General features: G+C 41.7%; 1 protein-coding gene across 1 annotated transcript in view; it reads left to right on the top strand.

Moving 5' to 3' along the window:
• The window catches only part of HSPA12A (heat shock protein family A (Hsp70) member 12A), a 111,999-nt gene that overhangs the window by 328 nt on the left and 104,654 nt on the right, over positions 1-7,017 (top strand). The window lies entirely within an intron of this gene.

Below are 7,017 nucleotides of genomic sequence, written 5' to 3'. Positions count from 1 at the left end.
CAGCCCTCCTCCCTCACGCTTCCGGACTAGCGCTACCCCGGCCGTGGCTTGTCACCACTTCCCCCCGCCCCCCGACGTTTTCCAGATGGGAAAATAGTTAGCGATCGCAGGTAGCGCCTTTTGTGGGAGTGTGGGAGGCGAGCCCCAGCTTCCAGTGGGGGGACTCGAGCCTGGGGCGGCGCGGGGTCCCTTGGCCCTGGAACTCGGGGCCCTCGGCCTTCGCCACCCACCCCTTCGTACCTCTGATGACGGGCCGCCCGTGCGGCCTACCCTCCTGGGGAGCTTTGTAAGAACGCAGGGTATGCTCCCTAAGCTGCGCAGGTCCCCGAAATTAATGACTTCATTCATTCATTCATTCATTCACTCACTCATTCACTCACTCACTCACTCACTGCCCTGAGCCGAGCCGTGTCCTGGCGGGGCGTTCTGTCGCGGTCTCCCGGGAGGAGGTTAGTCGGATTCAATCAGTGGATTGGAAAAAAGATTTGGGGTGAAATTTAAGGATGGTTAGGGTTCAGAAGGCTGGGGGGGAGGGTATAGAAGACTTTGGATCGTGTTCCCTCTCCAAATCCTTCGCAGGCTGCCTGCATCCTGCCCTTTTACATCCAAGCTGCCTGCTGGGCTTCAGAGCGCCGGCCAGGTGTCCCTGCAGGATCCTAGGACTTTGCATGCGCGCCCCCCCCCCGCCCCCCTCCGCCCCCCCCCCCCGCCCCGTGCTTCTGCTGCGGAACGGGCCGAGGTGCACAGGGCTGTTGATGTGCTACTCTGGCCTGTTTGTGTTTCTGACCTAAGCAGGTCACTTACACGGTCTGCGCTGCCCTTGGATCATCTGGAAAACACGTCTTACTTAGCTACTCTGCCTGGTTCACTGGTCACTTAGGAGAAAATGAGTGAGGAAACATTTGAAACCGGATAGCTGTTTTCAGCAGGTGCACGTACATCTGTAAAAACATTTGCTTCTATAAATACTGCAACAGGGGCCCAGACATGTACCTCCTTCTGAACTTTCTCCGTATCCCTAATGGAGTGTCTCACTTTCCAGGGTGCTGTAAGTCATCACAGACCTACCTCATCCTCCTGGCTAGATGGCCATCCCTGCATGTAGGAGCCAAGCCTGAGTCATACTCGCATCCACCGCAGAGCCTGGGGGCCCGCAGGGACGGAGCATGGGCTCTGCTGAAGGGTGTTGAGTGAACCTTTGTACAGAATAAGCCCCTGCCATTGCTGCTGCTGTTTCCGGTCCACCTTTGTGCCTTTCCTCACATCCCCCTGGATGGAGGGCACCCCCTTTTCTAGCAGCCCATCCTTTAAGGCCCGGTTGTATCCCACTTCAGAGAAGCCTTTTCTCACACTCCAGCTCTCCTCACTCAGCCCTTCCTTTCTTCTGAATCCTTCCCCTGGGCCGCAAAGTTCAGCCCTCGGGGATTTCTTGACTCATTTGACATTTTAATGGAACATTGGAAGTACCCTGAGCTGGGACCACCATGTCTCAGAGTCTCCTCTCTGTAACGCATTCGCCTCTAAGTTCCATGAGGACAGGGACTCGGTGTGTCTTGTTCACCTTTGCATCCCCAGCAACAGTACATTACCTGGTAGAATGGATGCTCAGTAAATATCTGTCAGGTGAATGAAGGGATTTTACACATAATAAATACTTCATAAATACCTAACTCACAATCAGATGTTTTGGAGTTGGGTGAGTACTGAGTACACCAGGCTGGCTGGAGCAAGAGGTTTATTTTTAAGAATAATGAGAAATAAGGATGGAAAAGTAGTCTGAGGTGAGACTGTGAAGGAGCTGCAGGACCATTCTGTAAGAGTGGGAAGCCATCCCACATTTCTGAATATAGGATAGGCAAGATGCAAGTGGCATTTTAGGAAGTTACCCGGCAGCAGTGGGTAACTGATAGGTGTTTTGTTATACAACAAGCAGGAGACCCAGGCAGAAAATAACATAGATGTAAGGCCCTAAACAATAATAGTAGCAATGAGAAGAGAAGGGTGAGAGAGAGAATAGGAAGCAAGGCTGAAAATCACTTTGAGGTCGGGGAACCAAAGATGACTGTTGAGGATAGCCTGCAGAATTGTGTTACAGTTGACAGAAATGGGGGGAAGGAGTGATCTGGTGTTGTTGGAACAGGATGCATTTGGTTTTAGACATGTGGGGCACTGGTATCCCAGAGGAAAGGGAAGACTGACGATACAAGAAGATACAAGATACCCACAACAAATTTCAAGTTGAATAAGAACAGATGAATCTTCTGGAAGGAAAAGGGGAAAACGTCCTCTTGAACTCAGGATCTAAATGTTGGGGAAGGCATATATTTAGGATATAGGAAGAGAGTAAGGAGCTATTGTAGGAGACCAAAAAAAGGGATTATGGAAAAAAAGAAAAAACTCCAAATCATAGAATCTAGGACAGAGAGTTGTGGAACTATGTCAGGTGTGTGTGTGTGTGTGTGTGTGTGTGTGTGCGCGTGCGCGCTGAGCACACAGGATAGAGTCTGAAAGGATATAAGCATGTTAATTGTGTCATCCTTGGGTTATGGGGATATAGGGAACCTTTATTTTCTTCTTTTTATCGGCAGTTTCTGATTTTCCTAAAGTGAATGTATAACTTGTATAATTTTGAAGAATTACATTAAAACTATTTGAGGAAAGGATGTTAAGTCAAATATTACGAAGAGAATTGAAGACAGAAAAGATTATTAGGGACTCAGTTCTTCCCTTGTAGATCATTCTATCTCCTCAAATAAAAATAAAACTACTTGTAGGCTAAATGATGAATAAATAAACATATCATTCCCATTTGCTGTTGATTCAGTCAATCAACAAACATTAATTGAATGAATGCCTACCATGTGCCAGGCACTGTTTTAGCTCCGGGGGGTAGGGGGTGGGGGAGAGGAAGGCTGTGAATAAAATATATAGCATTTCTTCTTGTCATGGCACTTAAATTCTAATTGTGCTCCAGTAACGCATTTTAGCGACCCATTGGGACAATAAACTGAAATAAAAGACGTGAAAGCATTTTGAAAAGTTGGTAGGCTAGGGGTTTAAGAGCCTGTTAGTGTTGACAGGTTCAGAGAAAATAAAATAATTATTCACGAATATACCAATTTTCTTATTTTCCATAGATTTAGAAGTTCTGGGGTTTTAGCTATAAAATACATTCATGCATATGCATATTTTATACAGACTTAACACATTCCTTATTCAGTACCTTCATATTAAGACTAAATGTCCAAGGGCACTTACAGAGCATCGGAGCTTGAAAGGGGTGGAAAGCTGCCAACCCTAAAGGCATAAACTGGAGAGTTGAGCCGGGGAAGGAAAGGAAGAGAAAAGACAGATTCAGGATATAGAGAAAATTCTGGCACATATCCAGTGACAGTGGGTAGGACTATACTCTCCTCTTTTAGAAAGAGAAGAGATATTAGAAAGAGGACATGACCATGGCTGTTAACTCCCCATTGGAAGGGATGTATGGTGTGGGGCAAAGACCATTTGGGAATTAGAATACCTAGATTATAGGAATCCCACATGTCCCAATATCTTCTAGGATCTATTCAATGAAATGAGGGGGTTGTATTAGATCAGTGTTTCCTAACCGTTTTGGTGAAGACTCCTTTTGAACAACAAAAAATTGAGGACTCCCCTTCCCGTGTAATAGTGGTTATATATAGTGATTATAAATTCAGTAGTATGTCTAGAGGCATTTGTATTTCATTCATAGGAACGTACATATGACAAAGAGATAATATTTATGGGCAAGCCATTCTTCAGCGTTGGGAATGTGTTTGGTGTACATTTGAAGTTGTGGGACCCCTTGCCCACAGCCCACGGGCTTCTTGGGGATCTTGATTGAGAACCACTGAATTGGGTCTCTCCATCTTAGGTCTCTTCTACTTTGTAGCTCTGATTTAAGATAAAAATATCAGGACGTATGAGGGTATTCCTATCTGCTAATGGAAGGCCCTTAATCTTAGAGGAAATGAACCATTCTTCTGTCTGCATTTCAGATAGAATTTCTGAGTTATGTCAGACATTTCCTAAATGAATGAGGATAAAGAAAAATGTATTTGTTCATTTTTCCTCAATCCTTTCTGACATCTTTATATAAATTGGAACTTGTTTGTCATGACTTTAGTGTTCAGAAGTGATTATTTAGATGTTATTTTGGGGTTGCTATCAAGTGCTTGTTAATTCTTCTTTCCTGCATTTGCCATCTGTGTTGAGTATCATTTTTCATAGGGGACTAATGAACATGATTGCAGGTGTCTAATCACAGAATCATAGAAACTAGAGACAGAATAGATGGATATGTTGTCTTTTCCTCATGTGGCGAACAGGAGTAATAATGTTGCCCTTACGCAGTTGTCATGAATGAGAAATATGATTGCCAAGCTAATTTGCAATAGAAATAGCTGCAAATTAAATGCTAAGTAATAAAAGTAGGAATTATTTGACTAATAAAAAATGTTTTTCTGTAATTTGATTTTTTCACTCCTAATGCCTCCTGGCAGTAGTCATTACCACTGTAGTAATAAGAACAACAAAAACCACAGAAGCAACTACCATTGACGGAGCAATGTTATATGCCTGGGGCTTTCCGCACATCACCCCATCGAATCTATAGAACATCCACAAAAGGCCAGTGGCTGGCCCAAGGTTACACAGTTCATAAATAGTAGAGCTGGAATTTGAACGCAGGTCCGGCTGACTCCAATGTCCATGCATTTTCCATGGTGCACCACTGCTTCTCAGATCTGGAACTCTCTAAGTAAAATTCTACCATCTCGTGTCAGCTATTGCTAGCCTCTTTCCCATTCTCTGCCAGTTGAGTTGCTTACATTGAGGGCTTGGAGCAAGGAGCCTGGATAAGTGGTAATATTAATGTGATCACTGGTTCTCACTCTGGGCTGCACATTAGAATCATCTGGGGATTCTACTAGAATCTAAGCACCATTAGAATTTAAGCATCGCAAAGAGAAGGATTATCCATTTTATTCACTGGTAGAGTACTGAAAATTACTGATGCCTGGGTCCTACCCCAGACCTATTAAATCGGAATCTCTAGGGGTAGGGCCCAAGCATAAGTATTTTTTAATATGTGATATCAATGGCAGCCAAGGTTGAAACCACTGCTCTACAAGCTTTCTTCATGGATCCTGTCAAAAAGAGAATGGCTAAGGCTTCACCCAGGAATGGTTTGATAATGGAAGCATCCAAGATGGCCTAGAAGCATGGGATCTTGAAATCAGACCCCATGGGTTCAAGTTCTAATTCTTTCAGTTCCCAGCTGTGTGACCTTGTACAAGTTTCTAAAACTCTCTGAGCCCATTTCCCCATTGCTAATATTTTCAATTTCATAGGATTGCTATGAGATTAAATTTAAAATTCCATGTGAACTTTCCCCCACTGTGCCCGGCATACAGTAAATGGTATCATTATTACTACAGAAATTGAGGGAAAGGAAAATGTAGCATTTTTAGCAGTTTTGCAATATTTGAAATCTTTTATTTAGCTTTGTACAGAAATTTGGATGGAATTGAATTAAATGATAAGAGGAACTTCCCCCTCCCTTTCAAAACAATATTAGTGACCTTCTGGTAATCTTTCACTTTTATTTTAACCTTTACCATTTGTGCAAATTATAAAGTTGATGGGTTATTTCTCTCTTGCTTCCCAAGTAAAGCAGTAAGCTGGAGCCTTAGTCCTAAAGTGAGTGCTCAAAGCTGGCATTCTTGTCAAAGGCTGTTTTAGACTTAGCCTTCCGGTCATTTGTTCAAAGGGCTTTGACACTGAAGACCAAAAGATACTGTTGGAGATGCTACCGCTGGCAGTTTAATTGGTATTTTTCAAGGTATAGACACACAGTTTCTCTATAGGCAGAATGAAACTGGAAATAGGGCAATTATCCAGTGAGTTCAGACAGTAAAGAAAAAAGGAAAAAATCAGGCAAAAGAAATCCTTTAAGCAAGCTATTTTACCTTTTTATTTATTTATTTATTTTGCCACTTTAAAATAGATATTTTTTTTAACTTTTTAGAAGTAGATACAATTTAAGAGTATTTTTATGACAAAATTAGGGGATTAGTAAAGCAAATACATATACAAGATCCTACAAAAGGCAGGTTTTCTAATTTGTACTTCTTTGCTTTTTGTGTGTGTGTGTACTTTTCTTAATATAGAAGTAGTAAAATAAAAACAATCATTGCATTTACTGTGGATGAAGAAAATGTTAACTCTATTTTTTACATAGGGGGCAGCAAAGAAGAAAGAGGGGAAGAATCCTAGTTAAGTGAACCGGTTAGATGTTTTATCAATTTATGGCTAAAAATGTTTACGGCAGATCTTGATTTGGTTGTCTCCTGGCCCCTGAGAGTTTTGTGTGCCCACCTATTTTGTTGTTGCACTTAAATGAGAGCTAATAAATTGTTTGACTTTTATAATTAAACTTAAGACCCTGATTGAAGGGGATTTTAGCTTCCCTGAAAATGTACTTTAAGTTAATCTGCTTAAGAGGAATTATCTGTTTCTTATTAGCAAAGTGAAAAGACTGTCTCTCTCTGGCCACGAGTCTTATAGTATTGTTAGCCTTCGAAATGGTAAAAAATTAAATGTTGTCACATTTAGGTCTTGACTCTTTGCATTTGTTATTGGCAAAGGGTTGGGTTATCTTTTGTTGTTATTCTCTTTTTCTTCCTTGATTTGCCTTTTTTGTTGTTGTTGTTGCCCTGTTTAAGAAGTTGGAAAATTTCATTATTTGAATATTTTTTAAAAATGCTAGTCACAGATGCAGATGAGAATTATTTCCTGAAGAATTGTGATTTTGGGGGGAGCCAATTTCCAGGATTTTTTTAACAAATAAAATAATTTTAGACCAATTTCTCAATATTGATTTGGTTTTACTGCATCTCTTTTATATGTGACAATTATTTAAAATTATCACTGGAGCCCTAAGTACTTCCAAAATTATTTAAGGTGACACTTGTGGATGAATCTCTATTGTCA

The sequence above is a fragment of the Eptesicus fuscus genome, chromosome 17 (assembly GCF_027574615.1).
Source record: "Eptesicus fuscus isolate TK198812 chromosome 17, DD_ASM_mEF_20220401, whole genome shotgun sequence".
In the NCBI taxonomy this organism is placed as follows: domain Eukaryota; kingdom Metazoa; phylum Chordata; class Mammalia; order Chiroptera; family Vespertilionidae; genus Eptesicus; species Eptesicus fuscus.
Note: the sequence above shows the minus strand (reverse complement) of the source record. Positions and strands in the feature narration are given on the sequence as shown.